Source organism: Vulpes vulpes, chromosome 1 (assembly GCF_048418805.1).
Source record: "Vulpes vulpes isolate BD-2025 chromosome 1, VulVul3, whole genome shotgun sequence".
In the NCBI taxonomy this organism is placed as follows: domain Eukaryota; kingdom Metazoa; phylum Chordata; class Mammalia; order Carnivora; family Canidae; genus Vulpes; species Vulpes vulpes.
This window is the reverse complement of record NC_132780.1, coordinates 131788338-131806541: the sequence shown is the minus strand read 5'-3', so window position 1 is coordinate 131806541 and position 18204 is coordinate 131788338. Positions and strand designations below refer to the sequence as shown.

General features: G+C 41.3%; 1 long non-coding RNA gene across 2 annotated transcripts; it reads right to left on the bottom strand.

The window, feature by feature from the left end:
• Positions 1–1986: 1986 nt before the first annotated feature.
• On the bottom strand, positions 1987–18159 carry LOC112913896 (uncharacterized). 2 transcript variants are annotated; one of them, XR_003233768.2, is made up of 3 exons: positions 17961–18159; positions 5453–5636; positions 1987–3557 (listed from the first exon to the last, which is right to left on the bottom strand). It is a non-coding gene; the product is annotated as an uncharacterized lncRNA (long non-coding RNA). The 2 variants fall into 2 exon arrangements; XR_011995872.1 differs by lacking the exon at positions 5453–5636 and having other exon boundaries at positions 17961–18085.
• Positions 18160–18204: the final 45 nt, after the last annotated feature.

Here is an 18204-nt window from a genome sequence, read left to right as displayed (position 1 = left end):
GTGTATAGTGATATATAGTATATAGTATAATATATATTGTAATGGAACAGATTGTCTTCACATGACCTTAGAATCCTTAACATATCCTTAAAATACAAGATACAAATATGCACATTGTTTAAGTAATCTCTATGCCCAACTTGGAGTTTGAACCCATAACCCTGAGATTAAGGGTCATAGGCTCCACCACCTGAGCCAGACAGGCACCCCTATTTCTATTTGTTTACACAGTGAATCATCTCAAAATCCTACTGTGGGCAGTGGAGGGATGAGGGTGAGGAAGGGGGTGCCTCTCTGAAGAAAGCCAGTTTTTCTGTGTTTCACAAAACTGCCTCCTAGATATGCCCCCTGCCCCTTACACTTAGAAGAAGGAGAGACTCTGGAATTTCTCCAATTTAATCTGAGTTTTGGGGAAAGATTGTAGTGACAGAAAAGGAGAAAGAAGTAAATGAACATGTGCTGAGTTATTATACTTATGTCAGATGTCTCGTTTGGCTGTACTCTCACTAAGACAGAAATTACTATGCCCATTTTATAGATGAAGCAAATATATATATATATTATATATATTATCTATATATTATATATATATATACTAAAGAAAGAACAGGATGGTATAAGATAATGGTCAGTTGCATCATTCACTCTATCATAAGTGTTATTTTTATTATTTTGCATAGATAAATAATATAAATTAATACATTGATTAGTTTCATTTAAATCTGGGTTTACACTCAGAAGGATAATTATCAAGGACGTCTGGGTGGTGCAGTCAGTTAATCTGACTTGTGGTTCGGCTCAGGTCATGATCTCAGGGTTGTGAGATCGAGCCCTGAGTCGGGCTACGTGCTCAGCACAGAGTTTGCATGAGATTCTCTCTCCTTCTACTCATGCTCACTCTCTCTTTCATATAAAATAAACAAACCTTTAAAAAAATAGAAGGATAATTATCAGACTTTTCTTTAGTTGTAGGGACAAATCAATAAGATGATTGTAGAATTGTGGCAAGAAAAATATGAGCAGAAAACATTTTTATTCTGCCATATTGGGAAGGAAAATAGAAACGACTATATAAAAAGAAGTCCATAATGTTACTTCATTTGTGTAAGGTTAGCAAAAAGATTTTTTTTTTTTAAGAGAGAGATAGAGAGTTGGAGTTTCAAGGAGGAACAGAGGGAGATGAGAGAGAATCTTAAGTAGACTCCCGGGTCAGCACAGAGCCCAAAGCGTGGGTTGATCTCAAGACCCTGAGTGGAAACCAAGAGTCAGACGCCCAATAGATTGAGCCACCCAGGAGCCCCCTTAAGGAAAAATTTTTGAAAATTGAGATAGTCTGTATACGTGTTTTTAATGTGTATAATATTTAAGAGAAGTTGGCATATTAGAGAATCTGACAGATTAGTCTTGTGATTTCAAATTGAATTGTGTAATTTATTTTAGACTTGTAATTTGAAGCTGAAAGGTATAAGATAATTTGATTATGTTTGTAAACAATTGAAATCTTTAAGATAACTTGATTTGCCACACTTAAAAGCTTGAAATATTAGGTTTATGAGAGTCATTTACATGCTTGAATTTTTTCTTGCTTGACGTATAAATTGGCCATATGAGGAATTTGAAGTGCTTGAAAAAATCAAGTATATTAAATTTGTAAATGTAGTTTAAATATGTAAGAGAACTTAATTAGCTAACTTTGTAAATGGCAAGAGTAATGTTCAAGCAGATTTAATATGTCAAGCCCATGGGCTAATTGAACATTAATCAAGGAAAAAGTTATTGCTTTTATTTTTATACGAAAATTACAAGATTTCTAAATAGAACATCAAAGTTATGCAAGTTCAACTTAAAAACTTAAGAAAATCTGTTTGTAAATTTACAACTTTAATAAATTGAAAATTGATTTAAACACAACCAATTGCAAATCCTGTAAATGAACCCAAGTTTGTCTGCCCAGTGCGTGGCAAAACCAATCACTGAAACATCAAGTATGCAGCAGGGAAAAGATTTATTCGAAAGGCAGCAAAAAGAGGAAACAGAGGTTGGTTCAAATCTGTCTCCCCTGAGTGAAATTAGAACAAATGTTTATAATCTTAGGGGTGGGATTACATACATATTGATGCAAAAGACAGGGAGATTTATGACTATTCATGAAGAAAGATGGAGCATGCGCATCCCATGTTCACTTTAGGGTGGAGATACAACATCAAAACGAGGCACAATTGGGTGCCTGATGTCAGGAAGTCAACTGTAGGACAAGAGGGGCTATGCCCATCTCTGAAAGGAAGTATATACTGCCTAAGTTCTTGGGCTCATTATCACAGGGAAGGAATGCAGGGCATTGGTGTCAGTGAGCCTCATGGAATTCCAAGCCTCAATGGAAACAGTTAGTGGATTTGTTGTAGGGTCTGAAACGAAACAATAGCTGATTAGGGAGAGACAGGCCTCTGAAAAACAAGCTTTAAATTTCCTATTAGTCTTAACCTCATTAATCCTATGGGGCACATTTTCAGTCCCCCCAAGAGTTATGATCATTCCTCAGTCTTGAAGGATTGGGACAATGACTGCCCTGGCTACTTCCTACAGTTTCAGTGTTTGAGGAATGAAACTACTTTGCACTTTGTTGGAAGTATTTCCTAGTATTTGGCTTAACATGTACATTCTGCATGACCAAAACATTAGTTTCTTCTTTGGCCACTTTAGAGCAACATTGGAAAGCACATCTTATTAGTACAGATACAATTAATGAAATGAAAAGTATAGATAACCCAAATCTGAGTAGTCCTTGTAACCTTGCTAATCCCTTGGGGAATCCAGAAAAAGAGTCCAGTAATCCAGTCACTTTTTCCAGGCACCTCTGGCGAAATTTGCTATGGCCAAGTGGCTTGCTCTCTGATTTTATCTAAATGAGATTTTAGTTTTTACTGCAGCAGAAGTGTTAATATAAACACAGTGAGTTGTGTTAGCAATGGCATTCTATCCTGTTCTGCAAGAATATAGTGCAAAGCAATGTGATTATCAAGTGCTACCTTAGCTAACAAATTTACTTTCTTTTTGTTGGGCAACAATGGTAAGAGCAGCTTTGTCAGCCAACTAAAAATGTTCTCCCAAAAGAATACCAAGATCTAGCCTCTTGATAACCAGGCAAGTAATCCCTATCTGGTGTCGATTCCCTTTTCACTCAATAAAAGGTCTAAAAGTTCACTGGAATAGTGAACAGAGAAAGGAGTAACCAAATTCCCTAGTGTGTAGACCCCTCCAATTCTCCAAATGTCAGTACCTAGCTAGATAAGCCTAGCTAGATAAGATAACCAGGATTGGTTAGGAGTAATGAGAAGATCCCTCTTTTGACCAAGATTTTTTTCTTACAAAAACATCACAAATCAACACTGTTCCCTCATATTCATTCTGGACTGTAGGTACAAAGTCTGCTCCATACATCATGAACCAGTCTCAGTCTTGAGAATAGGTCAGTTCAGTTAAACAGCTGGCTCATCTCAGGAGGTGGTTCCTGCAGGTGGGTTCTCAGGCTTATATTACAGAGGCAATAAGAAATATTTCTGTGGAAACAAAAAGAAAAACACAGGTTAATGTTATAAATCCAGTGTTTGAGTCCCGAGTGCTGCCAGTGAGAAGATTTCTAGATGTCAGGCTTCAAGCATCTTCAGATGGAGTGAGGGCAGGCAGTGCAATCTGATAGTTTTTCCCCATTTGCAGCTTGAATGTCTCTGGTCATCTTCTTGAGTGGCCCATACGGTAACAGGCACTAAGATTGTCTACACATGGCCATTGTGGCAATTTCTCTAAAATTTACTTCAAATTGTTCAGCTTCAGTTTTTCAGGGCTTTAGGAAAAAGGGCAGTTTTGGTTCTCAAGGATTCCAAGTCAAGAGAATGGGGAAAAATTTTCGTTTAGAGAGTCATAGTCAGGTATTTGAGGAAACCAGAATAATTCACTATCCAGCCCATTAGTTCTGGAAATTCTTACTCAGCTTAGTTTTATGATCTTAAAGGTATCAAAAACTTGTATTCGCCGAGTCCTTTCTGTGAATCTCTCTGAAGCTGAAATACATTTGCAGGAGCAACAGATTAAAACAATAACCGTAAATGACAAGACTCAAAAATGGCCATGGTTAAAGATCTGATGAGAGTTCATTATAATGCAGGTGACAAAGAAATCTGGTTATTTCTGTGACACATAACACTTCAATAATTAGAATTACAAATGTCTGGCTCAGTTGGTAGAGCATGTGACTCAATCTCAGGGTCTTGAGTTCAAAACCTACATTAGGTATAGAAATTTCTTAAATAAATTTTTAAAAAGTTTTTTGACAATCTGTGAGACCTTCTCTGAACAGTATGCAAAGGCTTAACCCAACGTGTAAAAGTCTACAAATACTAGCAAACATTGAAAAGTATCTGTTATTCTCCGCATCATGGTGAAGACCATCTGCTGGTCCTCTCCAGGTTCAGTGCTTTTGAGTTCTATGTATGTATGTATGTATGTATGTATGTATGTATTTAAAGTAATGTCTACACCCAACATAAGGCTTGAACTCACAACTTCAAGATCAAGAGTTGGATGTTTTACTGATAGAGACAGCCAGGTGCCCCCTAGTTTTATACCTTTTAGAACTGGTGGGGACACAATCCTAGGATTATTCTTAGCACAAATGTCACATTTCTAGACTATCTTTTGGATAATTCTCTGGAGTTTGGGGTTCACAATATATCTTATACCCACTGAAAAGTAGCATCTCACTCATAATGGTGCTTTGGTGAATATGACTATTTCTTCCATAAGATGTTCTGGGATAAGGAATACTCCTTATTCACTATATTTCTAGCTGACTTTTTTTTTTTTAAGATTTTATTTATTTATTCTGAGAGAGACAGAGAGAGAGAGAGAGAGGCAGAGACACAGGCAGAGGAAGAAGCAAGCAGGCTTCAGGGAACCCGATGTGGGGCTCGATCCCAGGACTCCAGGATCACGCCCTGAGCCAAAGGCAGACACTTTAACTGCTGAGCCACCCAGGCATCCGTTCTAGCCGACTTTCATGCCAGCATTGTTCCCAAATCCCCATTCCTTAGCCCTTCTTAGGTCTTCCAAGGAATATCTGGGTTGGCATTTAGTTAGGTCTATGTCTGGCACTAACGGCATCATAGAAGGTTTTGGAGACTTCATATGGGCTGCCACCTTGGTGACAAGATCAGCCTGATTATTTCTTTGAGCTATATAATTATTAGGCTTCTTATATCCTGGGCAAAGAACTACTTCCAGTTCTGGTTATATTATAGGCATAATTCTCTCCGTTTCATTACTGCAGTTGATAAGTTTAGAACTTCTTCAGTGTGTCTAATTTGTTTCTTATAGTTAATAATTCTCTTTCTTTCCATATGGACCCATGTGCATGAATCACTGAGAAAGCATATTTTGAATCTATATATAAATTTACCTTTTTCCTTTACCAAATAAAGGGCCCTTGTTACGGCAATGAGTCCTGCCTTTTGAACAGAGGTATCTGGTGGAGGAGTTTCCACCTCCAAAGTTCCTTAGCTGGTAATCTCTGCATATCCAGTTTTCTGTTGTCCTTGGCCCATGAAGCTGTTTCCATCAGTAAATATTTCCATGTCAGGATCCTACAATGGCACAACAGTTAGGTCCAGACAGCTAGAATAAGCTTGCTCAACTATTGAATACAATCATAAATGGGTTCTTCTGCACTAACAAGTAGCAAGGTAGCAGGATTTAAAGTGAAGACAGCCTTCAAAGTAACATTGGGGTTATCTAGTAAAGTGGCTTGGTATTTGTCCAGTCTTCTAGATGTTAACCAATATTCCTCTTTTTGCTTTAGTAAGAGAAGCACACAGTGGAGGGAGTATAGACAGTGATGGGTTAGCCCAAAGTAAAATTTTCTGCTTCTTTTACCAGATCACAAGTGGCAGCTCTTAAGCAGACAGGCCATCCCTTGGTAACAGTGTCCAATTGCTTTGAGAAATAAGCATCAGATCTTCTAGTACAGCCAAGATTTTGGGTTAAGACTCCAAGGCTATGGGACACCTGGGTGGGTCAGCGGTTTAGTGCCTCCCTTCGGCCCAGGTCATGATCCTGGATTCCCGGGACTGAGTGCCACATCGGGCTTCCTGCGTGGATCCTGCTTCTCCCTCTGCCTGTGCCTCTGCCTCTCTCTATGTCTCTCATGAATAAATAAATTAAAAATCTTAAAAAAAAAAAAAAAGACTCCAAGGCTAATAATTCCTTGTCATTCATGAACAGATAGATCAAAAGGCTAATTCTTAATATCCAGGAGGCCCAATGCAGTTAACAACTTTTCTCTGATAATCCAAAAGGTCTTGTGACATTCTCTAGTCCAATCAAGAAGACTCAATGGGTCAATGGGAAGCTGGGGCGAGCAAAGTTGGTGACACTCATGCATATTAAACTTTATGGCAGGGCAGCCCCGGTGGCGAACCGGTTTAGCGCGCCGCCTGCGGCCCAGGGCGTGATCCTGGAGACCCTGGGCCTGCTTCTCTCTCTGCCTGTGTCTCTGCCTCTCTCTCTCTGTGTCTCTATGAATAAATAAATAAAAATCTTAAAAAATAATAAAATAAAATAAACTTTATGGTGGTGTAGAGATTCTGAATCTCAGTACACACCAAAGGAACAAGCGAAAAAGGAGCATTCAGCCCATTCTCTCCGCCTTCTTGGAATTTGGCCTCATTCAGTCCGTGATGATCTCCATACAATTCACCCATTTTTCCTCTTGCAAAAATCAGGCACTGAAGTGCTTCATAAAGGGGTTTAGCTATCAGGTCAGACAAAGTTAGGTATCCAAATTCAACAAAACCCAGTCATTCGTAGAAACCTGCACAATTGGGCAGCCGCAGTGGCGCAGCGGTTTAGCGCCGCCTGCAGCCCAGGGCGTGATCCCGGAGACCTCGGATAGAGTCCCACATCGGGGTCCCTGCATGGAGCCTGCTTCTCTGTGTCTCTCATGAATAAGCAAAATAAAATCTTGAAAGAAAGAAAGAGAAAGAAAGAAAGAAAGAAAGAAAGAAAGAAAGAAAGAAAGAAAGAAAGAAAAAGAAGAAAGAAAGAAAGAAAGAAAGAAAGAAAGAAAGAAAGAAAGAAAGAAAGAAAGAAAGAAAGAAAAAGAAAGAAAGAAAGAAAGAAAGAAAGAAAGAAAGAAAGAAAGAAAGAAAGAAAGAAGAAAGAAAGAAAGAAGAAAGAAAGAAAGAAAGAAAGAAAGAAAGAAAGAAAGAAAGAAAGAAAGAAAGAAGAAAGAAACCTGCACAATTGTCTCCTGCATGTAGGGACTACCACTCAGACTAGAGCCTCCCTTCTATCAGGGAGCAGATTTGTCTCTTTGAAAACTCAAAACCATGCTATTTCATTGGGAGATTTGGGCCTTTGTGAGATTTGGGCCTTTTTCCTTGAAACTTTGTAACCTCCCTCAGCCAAAATGTCTAGAGTCAAAATAGTATTGAAGTGTGAAGACTCTTTTGTTTTACTCAGCAATGAATATATCATCCACGTAATGGAGGAGAGTCTCCATCTCTAATTAGAGGTTTCTCAGATCTCTAGCTAGGACTTCCCCAAAAATGGTGAGGGAGTTGTTAAAACCTTGGGGAAGGATTGTCCACCAATACTGTAGCTTACTCTTGGTCTCAGTGGTCTTCAGTTCACACAAATCTAAACCAAGAAAAATGCAAAATAAAGCATCCTTTAGATCCAGAGCAGTGAACCACCTAAAGTCCCCAGACAAGGTTATTAAGAGAGTATGTAGATTAGGTAGCACCCAGTGGATATAGTCTGCAATATAGTTAATGAATACCTCTTAAGTCTTGAGTGCCTGATTTTTGTAGAGGAAAGATAGGTGAATTGTATGGAGATCATCACAGGCTGATGAGGCCAAATTCCAAAAAGGCAGGGAGAATGGGCTGAATGCTCTTTTTTTCACTTGTTCCTTTGGTGGGTACTGAGATTCTGAATCTCTACCCACCACGAAGTTTAACATGCATGAGTGCCACCGGCTTTGTTCGCCCCAGCTTCCCATTGACCCAAACATCTGATCTTAGCTTGTGTGTGTGTGTATGTGTGTGTGTGTGTGTGTCTGTGTGTGTGTGTGTAAAGTGATCTTACCTTTTGGATAACTTCTTCAGGAAGCTTTGATAGGACTTATCCACCTTCATGTAGTAACATTGCTTGAAAGGCACCAGCTTGCTCTGGGGGTACTTTTTTATCCAGGTGACCAGGTACAGAACTAGCTTCAGCATTAAATTTAATTAACAGGTCACATCCCAGTAAAATAATGGGACATTCAGGCATATACAAAAACCTGTGTTTAAAGTGAATTTGTTCCATCTGTCAGGAGTGGTTGTAAGAAGGTTTTAGCCAACACTTCTCCCTGAGACTCTTGCTACAGCCATGGTTTGATCTGATAGCAGAGAGAGCCAGGAGTTCAGTACTGAATCTGTGTCCCCAATATCAATAAAAAAGTCTGTAACTTCATTTTCCACCTTCATTGTTATCTGGGGTTCCTTGTAGGAAATGATGACAAGCTTTTCAAGGTTTAAAGGAACCCCTGAGCTCCTTCATTCTTGGTCACTATCAGTCAATTCAGGCATCTGGTGGGCAGTTTGTTGTTCTGTCCCGTTAAGAGACCTTGTGAACTTGGGGCATTCCTTTTTCCAATGGCCTTCTTTGAAGCCCCAAATTGAGACATCCTGTGGGGCCCAAGAACCTCAAATTTCTTATCTGGGTACACCTCATCCTCATTGTGGTCCTCAGCCTGGTCTTGGTTTTCCTTGAATTAGGGCAACAAATAGAAAGGTAGCCTGCTGTTTCATTTTCTATGCTCTTTTCTCTTTTGCACATGGTCTGTTAAAAACTTTAAAGATAGGGCCACAAAAAAAAATAAATAAATAAAGATAGGGCCACATGAATGGCTCAGTCAGTTGGGCATCTGACTCTTGATTTCAGCTTAGGTCATGATCTTAGGGTCATGGGATTAAGTCCTCCATTAAGCCCCACACTGGGCTCTGTGCTGAGCATAGAGTCTGCTTGGGATTCTCCCTCTCCCTCTGCCTCCCCACCTTCTCTCTCTAAAAAAACAAAACAACATTAAAAGCAATCTCAACCAATTGTGACACAGACATTCCTACTCTCTAGACTTTGGAGTTTCTTTTGAATGTCTAGGATATTTTTCCCCCACCATGTCATATTTATCATTTTTAAATTCTCTGGTGCCATAGGATCCATATCAGTATATCTCCTATATATCTCAAAAATCCTTTCAAGAAAGTCTGAAGGCTCCTCATTCTGTTTTTGCTTTATTTCTTTTTTTTAAAACAGTTTATTCATTTGACACAGAGATAAAGAAAGAGAACATGTGCACAAGCAAGGGAGTGGCAGGCAGAGGGAGAGAGAAAAGCGGGCTCCCCACTGAGCAGAGAGATGGGGAGATGGGGCTCCTTCCCAGGACCCCAGGATCATGACCCAGGCTGAAGGCAGAAGCTCAACAGACCGAGCCACCCAGGCACCCTATCTTTTTTTTTTTTTTTTAAGATTTATTTATTTATTTGAGAGAGAGAGAGAGAAAGACAACGAGCAATGGGAGGGGCAGCAGGAGAGGATCACAAGCAGGCTCCCTGAGATCATGACCTGAGCCAAAATCAAGAGTCAGATGCTTAACTGAACAAGCCACCCAGGCACCCGTTGCTTTATTTCTTAAAACTTACTCAAACTCCTTTGTTTAGGGACTCCCTTTCTTTTTCTTTTTTGTTCAAGTATAATTAATATACAGTGTTTTCTTAGTTTCAGGTGTATGATATAATGATTCAAAAATTCTATGCATTTTTAGCGCTCATCAAGATAAATATACTCTTTTTTTTTAAAGATTTATTTATTAATGAGAGAGAGAGAGAGAAAGAGAGAGAGAGAGAGAGAGAGAGAGAGACAGGCTCCATGCAGGGAGCCTGACGTGGGGACTCGATCCCGGGTCTTCAGGACCACGCCCTGGACTGAAGGCAGCGCCAAACCGCTGAGCCACCCAGGCTGCCCCAATATACTCTTTTTTTAAAACTTAGTCGCAACTTTATTTATTTCAAGTAATCTCTATGCCCAATGTGGGGCTCAAACTCAATACTCAGAGATCAAGAGTCACATGCTCCACCAACTGAGCCAGTCAGGTGCCTCAAGGTAAGTGCACTCTTAATTCCCTTCATCTATTTCACCCATCTCCCCACCTGCCTCCCCTCTGGCAACCACCAGTTTGTTCTCTGTATTTAATTAAGAGTTTGTTTTTTGGGGCAGCCCAGGTGGCTCAGTGGTTTGGCGCTGCCTTTAGCCTGGGACCTGACCCTGGAGACTTGGGATCAAGTCCCATGTCAGGCTCCCTGCATGGAACCTGCTTCTCCCTCTGCCTGTGTCTCTGCCTCTCTCTCTCCCTCTCTGTGTCTCTCATGAATAAATGAACAAAATCTTAAAAAAAAAAGAAAGAAAGAAAAACTATTTTAAAAAGTTTGTTTTTTGTTTGTCTCTTTTTTCTTTGTGTTTTAATTCCACATATGAGTGAAATCAGATGGTATTTGTCCTTCTCTGACCAATCTACCTATTTCACTTAGCATCATACCCTCTAGGTCCGTCTATGTAGTTGCAAATGGCAAGGTGTCATTCTTTTTTTTTTTCTCTTTGGTGTCATTCTTTTTAAGGCTGAGTAATATTCTATTGTATAAATATATCATATCTTCTTTCTTTTTTTAGAGATTTATATATTTATGAGAGAGAAAGAGCATGAGTGGGAGGGGCAGTGGAAGAGGAAGAGAGAATCTCAAGCAGACTCCTTGCTGAGGGTGGAGCCCAATGTGGGGTTTGATCCGACAACCCCAAGATCATGATCTGAGCCAAAATCAAGAGTTAGTTGCTTAACCAACTGTACCACCCAGGTGCCTTTATTCATCTATTGATGGACATTTGGCTTGCTTCCATATCTTGGCTATTGTAAATAATGCTGCAATAAACAAAGGGGTGCATATATCTTTTTGAATTCGTGTTTTTGTTTTCTTTGGGTAAATACCCAGTAGTGGAATTACTGGATCGTATGGTAATTCTATTTTTAATTTTTGGAGGAACATTCATACTGTTTTCCACAGTGGCTGCACTGATTTGCATTCCCACCAACTGTGCATGAGGGTTTCTCCTTCTCTACATCCTTACCAACAATTGTTATTTCATCTGTTTTTGATTTTAGCCATTCTGACAGGTGTAAAATGATATCTTATTGTGCTTTTGATATGCATTTCCCTGATGATTAGTGATGTTGAGCATCTTTTCATGTATCTGTTGGCCATCTGTATGTCTTCTTTTGAAAAATGTTTATTCAGGTCTTCTGCCTTTATATTTATAAATCAATTTATAATCGAATTGTGTGTGTATCTGTGTGTGTAGAGTTGTATAAATTCTATATATTTTTTTTAAAGATTTTATTTATTTATTAATGAGAGACACAGAAAGAGAGAGGCAGAGACATAGGCAGAGGGAGAAGCAGGGACCCCAATGTGGGACTCGATCTTGGAACTCCAGGATTACGCCCTGAGCCAAAGGCAGATGTTCAACTGCTGAGCCACCCAGGCATCCCAAGTTCTATATATATTGTAGAGTTGAAGAAGTTATATGTTTTCAGTATCAATCCTTTATCAGATACATCATTTGCAAATATCTTCTCCCATTCTGTAGGTAGTTTTTTTACTTGTTAATGGTTTCCTTCACTGTATAAAAGCTTTTTATTTGGTGTAGTCCCAATAGTTTAATTTTTTTTTTAAAGCACTCTTTTTTTTAATTTTTATTTATTTATGATAGTCATAGAGAGAGAGAGAGAGAGAGAGAGAGAGGCAGAGACACAGGCAGAGGGAGAAGAAGGTTCCATGCACCGGGAGCCTGACGTGGGATTCGATCCCGGGTCTCCAGGATCGCGCCCTGGGCCAAAGGCAGGTGCCAAACCGCTGCGCCACCCAGGGATCCCCCAATAGTTTAATTTTTAAATTCATTCTACAAGGCCAGAATTTTCCCAAAAGCCAGACAAAGACAAAGAAAGGAAGAAAGAAAGAAAGAAAAAAAGAAAGAAAAAGAAACAAAGGAAGGAAGGAAGGAAGCTAGCTATAGACCAATATCTCTGATGAACATAGATACAAAAATCCTTAACAAAATATTAGCAAACTAAATCCAACAATATATTTAAAAAGTCATTCACCATGATTAAGTGGTATTTATTCCAGGGATGCAAGAGTAGTTTAATATTCACAAATCAATCAATGTGATACACCACATTAACAAGAGAAAGGGTAAAAACCATCTGATCATTGCAATAGATGCAGAAAAAGCACTAAACAAAGTAAAACATCCATTCATGATAAAAACTCTCAACAAAGTAGGTTTAGAGGTAACATACCTCAATAAAGGCCATATATGAAAAATCCATAGCCAACATCATACTCAGTGGTGAAAACCTGAGATCTTTTCCCTCTCAGGTCAGGAACAAGACAAGGATGTCCACTCTTACCACTTTTACTCAACATAGTACTGGAACTCCTAGCCACACCAATAAGACAAGAAAAAGAAATAAAAGGCATCCAGATTGGTAAGAAAGAAGTAAAACTTGGACTATTTTCAGATGACATGATATTATATATAGAAAACCCTAAAGACTCCACCAAAAAAATACAGGAACTGATAAATGAATTCAGTAATGTCACAGGATACAACATTAATACCTAGAAATCAGTTGCATTTCTATACACGAATAATGAAGTAGTAAAAAGAGAAATTAATGAGATTCCTGGGTGGCTCTACGGTTTAGTGCCTGCCTTCAGCCTGAGGCGTGATCCCAGAGTCCCAGGATCAAGTCCCGCATGGGGCTCCCTGCATGGGGCCTGCTTCTCCCCCTGCCTGTATCTCTGCTTCTCTCTCTCTCTCTCTCTCTCTCATGAATAAATAAATAAAATCTTAAAAAAAGAGAGAGAGAAATTAAGAAAACAATCCCATTTACAATTGCACCAAAAAGAACAAAATACCCAGGAATAAACTTAAACAAGGAGGTGAAAGACCTATACTCTGAAAACTATAAAACACTGATGAAAGAAACTGAAGATAACACAAACAAATGTAAACAAAGCTATACCATGCTCATGGATTGGAAAAACAAACATTGTTGAAATGTCCATACTGCTCAAAGCAATCTGCAGATTTAATGAGCTCCTATCAAAATACCAACATCATATTTCACAGAACCAGAACAAATAAATCCTAAAATTTGTATAAAACCACAAAAGACCCTAAGATAAGACCCAAGACCCTAAAAGATAGCCAAAGCAATCCTGAAAAAGAAGAACAAAGCTGGATGTATCACAATCCCAGATCCCAAGATATACAACAAAACTGTAGTAATCAAACATTATAGTACTGCACAAAAATAGACATATAAATCAATGGAACAGAATAGAAAGTCTAGAACTAAACTCGTGCTTATATGGTCAATTAATCTATGACCATGGAGGCAAGAATATACAATGGGAAAAAGTCTCTTCAACAAATGGTGTTAGGAAAACTAGATAGCTACGTGCAAAAGAATGAAACCGTATCACTTTCTTTCTTTCTTTTTTTAAGATTTTATTTTTAAGTAATCTCTACACTTAATGTAGGCTCTAACTCACAACCCTGAGATCAAGAGTCACATGCTCCACTCAGCAAGCCAGCCAGTCACCCCCACTTTCTTATACTATACACAAAAACAAACTCAAAATGGATTAAAGACCTAAGTGTGAGACCTGAAGCTATAAAACATGAAGAAAACATAGGCAGTAATTTCTTTGATATCAGCCACAGAAACATTTTTCTAGATACATTTTCCTCAGGCAAAGGAAATAAAACTAAAATTAAATTATTGAGACTACATCAAAATAAAAACCTTCTGCACAGTGTGGGAACCCCCTTTCTTAATCTAGCTAAAATACCACCAATAGTATTCAAACTTACCTTGGTCTCCAATGTTGACATTCCAGTTGGGATTCACAGTAGGAACAGGCATCATGGCATTAGCTCTTAGGGAGTTATGGGGGTTTTAGCATGCAGCCAGGTAACTTCCTTAGCTTTTTTTTTTAGTATTAAGTGTCATTCCTCAGAAGTGAGGAGAATACTTAACAAATTTTGTATATTTGCCAAAGTGGGGTTCTGGGTGACAAAAATAGATGTGAATGAATTTCCATCCTCTTGGGGTCATCTCTGTAAGTAGGCATATTGTTTTTCCAGTTACACAAATTCAAGGTGGAGAGTGGACCCAAATCATCCCTACAGGAAATCCCCCTTTCCCCTGCATTTAAGCCTCAGACTGGGACTTGCCTTAGCAGATATTATCCTCCCTGGGAACTAGCTCAATTTGACCAAATTGAGTTAGGGTATAAGAAGGGGAGATCATTCCTACCTGTTGGCCCCCTGAGGCTGAGGTTCATGGTTTGGGCTCTGTAAGGGGTTCAAGTTGTTGGGACTGGGACTGCTGAGGACAGGCAGTAGCTCTGGTGCCCCCCATAGAGTAGAAGGGGAGTTTAATCCAAGTAATCAAAAATCATCCTCCTCTCCCTGGTGAGGATTAGGCAACACGGGCTTTTTAGTGTTACTGGTTTGTTGAAATAGAATTTTACATCTTTTCTGAGCTGGCTTATTTGATACAAAAGCAAAAAATGACTGAACATCGCATTTACCTTCCCTTTTACAAAGGCAAATCTAATTGCAAGATGATATTATAATTTAAGGATCCATTAATTGGCTTTTTTTTTTTCCAGAGTCTAATGAATATTGTAGTCAAGCAGTGTTGCAAAAGATCATCTTTTTCCTTTTCATAGGTTCACAACTAAACATTGTCCAATTTTTGAGAATATAATCCAAAGGGCTGCATGCAGTGATCAAATTGTCATTCCCCATTTCCCAGTTAGAACACAGCCAGTTTTATTCAAATACACCACAAACTGCAGGAACAAATGAGGTCAAGAGTACCTCTGTGAACAAAGATTCACTAGTTTCATTCTAAAAGTTGGGGCTTTACCAACTGAGTAAATGGTTTCCTAGTCAACCTTTTCTTAAGTAAACAAGAAAAAGGCCAAGAGATCTAAAGCCAAACCCCCTATTCATTCCACCAAATGAGAGGAAGAAAGGATTTGGTCACTTGTACTGAGTTACTCACTAAAGGGATGTCTGTCCATACGGAAACCAAAGCGATTTCCTTCCCAGAAGAGTTAAATTAAGCGCCTGAGGTCAGTGGAGTCAAATTGGGGTGGGGCCCCAGGGAAGGTCCCTAGGACAAAGAGCCTATGCGTCTTCTTGGACTCCTCACCAGACTCCCTTTAATAGGCTGGTGCAGTGGAACCAAGATCAAAGAGCTCCTGGCTGGCTCACCAAATTTGTGACCAATCCAAGTTCATATGACTAAAGTGCAGCAGAACCAATCACTGAGATATCAAGTATGCAGCAAGAAGAGAGTTTATTCAAGAGGCAGCCAAAGGAGGGGAGACTGGCTGGCTCAGTCAGTGGAGACTGTGACTTTTGATCCTAGGATCATGAGTTCGGGCCCCAGGTTTGGCATTGAGCTTATCTGAAAAAAAAAAAAAAAAAAAAAAAAAAAAACAGGCAAAGGAGAAGGGAACTCAACCCTCAAAATCCTCTCCTCAAGGGGGAAGAGTCAGGGATATTTAAAGGTAAATGAAAAAGGACCTGGGTATAGGGAAGAGGAGCTACATGATTTTACAATCACATAAAGGGAGTTAATAAATAAGGGAAGGGGGCAGCCCAGGTGGCTCAGCAGCTTAGCGCCGCCTTCAGCCCAGTGTGTGGTCCTGGGGACCCGGGATTGAGTCCCATGTCAGGCTCCCTGCAGGGAGTCTGCTTCTCCCTCTGTGTGTCTCTGCCTCCTGTGTGTGTGTGTGTGTGTGTGTGTGTGTGTGTGTCTATGAATAAATAAATAAAATCTTAAAAAAAGAAAAAGAAACATGGCAGGAGGTTGAATTCTGAGAATAGATTTGGGTAAAAAGTTACCCTTGCACTTACTGGTCCCCTTAATCCTTAGGTAAGATTTGTAGTTAGCTTTCTCTCTCTCTCTCTCTCTCTCTCTCTCTCTCTTTAAGATTTTATTTATTTATTCGAGAGAGAGAGAGAGAGAGAGGCAGAGGGAGAAGCAGGCTCCGAGCAAGGAGCCTGATGTGGGACTCGATCCCTGGTCTCTCAGGCCCTGGGCTGAAGGCAGTGCTAAACCGCTGAGCCACCCGGCTGCCCTCTCTCTCTTTTTTAAGATTGTATTTATTTATTTGACAGAGAGAATGAGAGAGCACAAGCAGGAGGAGCAGCAGGCAGAAGGAGAGGGAGAAACAGGCTCCCCACTGAGCAGGGAGCCCCTCAATCCCAGGACCCTGAGATCATGACCTGAACGGAAGGCAAACACTTAACGGCTCAGTCACCCAGGCCTCTCCCCGGCTAGCTTTCTAATAGCCGACTCAACTCAAATTCAAAACTCCCTGAGTCCATAGGCCAAAAGTAACCAGTTGCTCTATTTAACTTTTCTTGATAGCAAGACCATAAAAATGTCTTCTTTTGAGTGATTACAGAAAGGGGCTGTGTAACAAAAGTACAGTCCTCCTCAGAGATAAACAGTGGTGAACTTCATAGCACTTCCCTGAGGACAGGCTGAGATGCCACTAGGTGTGCCATTCAGTGGAAGGCTGGTTTCCTGGGCTCAGTTTGAGTGATTTGATATAGAATGAATCCATGATGATAATCCAGTTAAGAGTATTACAATGGGGGTCACTATATGGGGGGAGAGAGTGCTTATATGACAAAATCAAGTGGGGAAGTTGGAGACGACAAAAACACAAAAATATCAAACTATATGTAGAAAATTATAGGAGTAAAATTCTCTAAAATGTTAACAGTAATTATTTCCATATATTTGGGGTGCCACAGGCTTTTCTCTCCCTCTCTCTCTTTAAAGGATTTTATTTATTCATTCATGAGAGACACAGAGAGAGGCAGAGACGCAGGCAGAGGGAGAAGCAGGCTCCCTGCGGGGAGCCCGATGCTGGACTCGATCTCGGGACCCCGGGATCAGGACCTGAGCCGAAGGCAGACGCTCAACCACTGAGCCACCCAGGTGCCCCCCTCTCTCTCTTTAGTTGTCCAACAGGAAACAGAATGGGGGGAAGGGAGTTTTAAAGATGACTGGCGTAAGGGATCCCTGGGTGGCGCAGCGGTTTGGCGCCTGGCTTTGGCCCAGGGCGCGATCCTGGAGACCCGGGATCGAATCCCACGTCGGGCTCCCGGTGCATGGAGCCTGCTTCTCCCTCCTCCTGTGTCTCTGCCTCTCTCTCTCTCTCTCTCTATGACTATCATAAATAAATAAAAAAATAAAAAAATAAAAAATAAAGATGACTGGCGTAAAACGTGAGGCGTGGAAGGCCAAGCCCCCAGGAACCTCCGGGGCGGGGCCGCGTTGGCGGTCCAAGGCCGCCCGGCTACCCCACGTCCCAGAGCGGCCCACCGAGAGCGAGGGGCGAGGTCCTCCGCGCAGCCTAGAGAGGCCGCGGTGGGCAGGGGCGGGGCCGAGGGCCGGCGGACGCGCGGGCGAGCCGCGTGACCCGGCGGCTGAGGGTCGGCGCGAAGTGTGCTGCTGGGGGCGCGCGTCCTGCGCTTTGCCCTCTTCTCCCGTTACCTCGCCTTGGCGGTGCAGCCGTGGCCCCAGCGCAGTAAGCGCGGGTTCCGAGGCCTCGGGCGGGGGTCGTGCCCGGTGGTCGGTGGTCGGGGCCTGCCATCCTCGGCGCCCCTCCGCTCCCCGCGCCCGCCGCCGGACCTCCCTCCCCTCGAGTTCCCAGGCCTCCTTCTCCTTCGAGGAGCAAGTGTTGGTACGACCCGGGCCGTAGCCGACCAACCTGTTGCAGGGGCCGTGACCGGCGATGATGCGGACGTGGGCTTCAGAGACCAAGGGTGGAGTCACCTGGACTGGCCTGAGAAGCCTTTTACACGGACATGATGCAGAAGAACCACGGACACGCCGGGGCGCCGAGTCAGGACACTCCTGTGGCCCCAGGCAGTGCGACTGGAAGGCCTCATTGCGGCTTCTCACTAACTGTGGACCTCTCGGCATTTTCCGTCTCCAACGTTGTGGAACGCTTC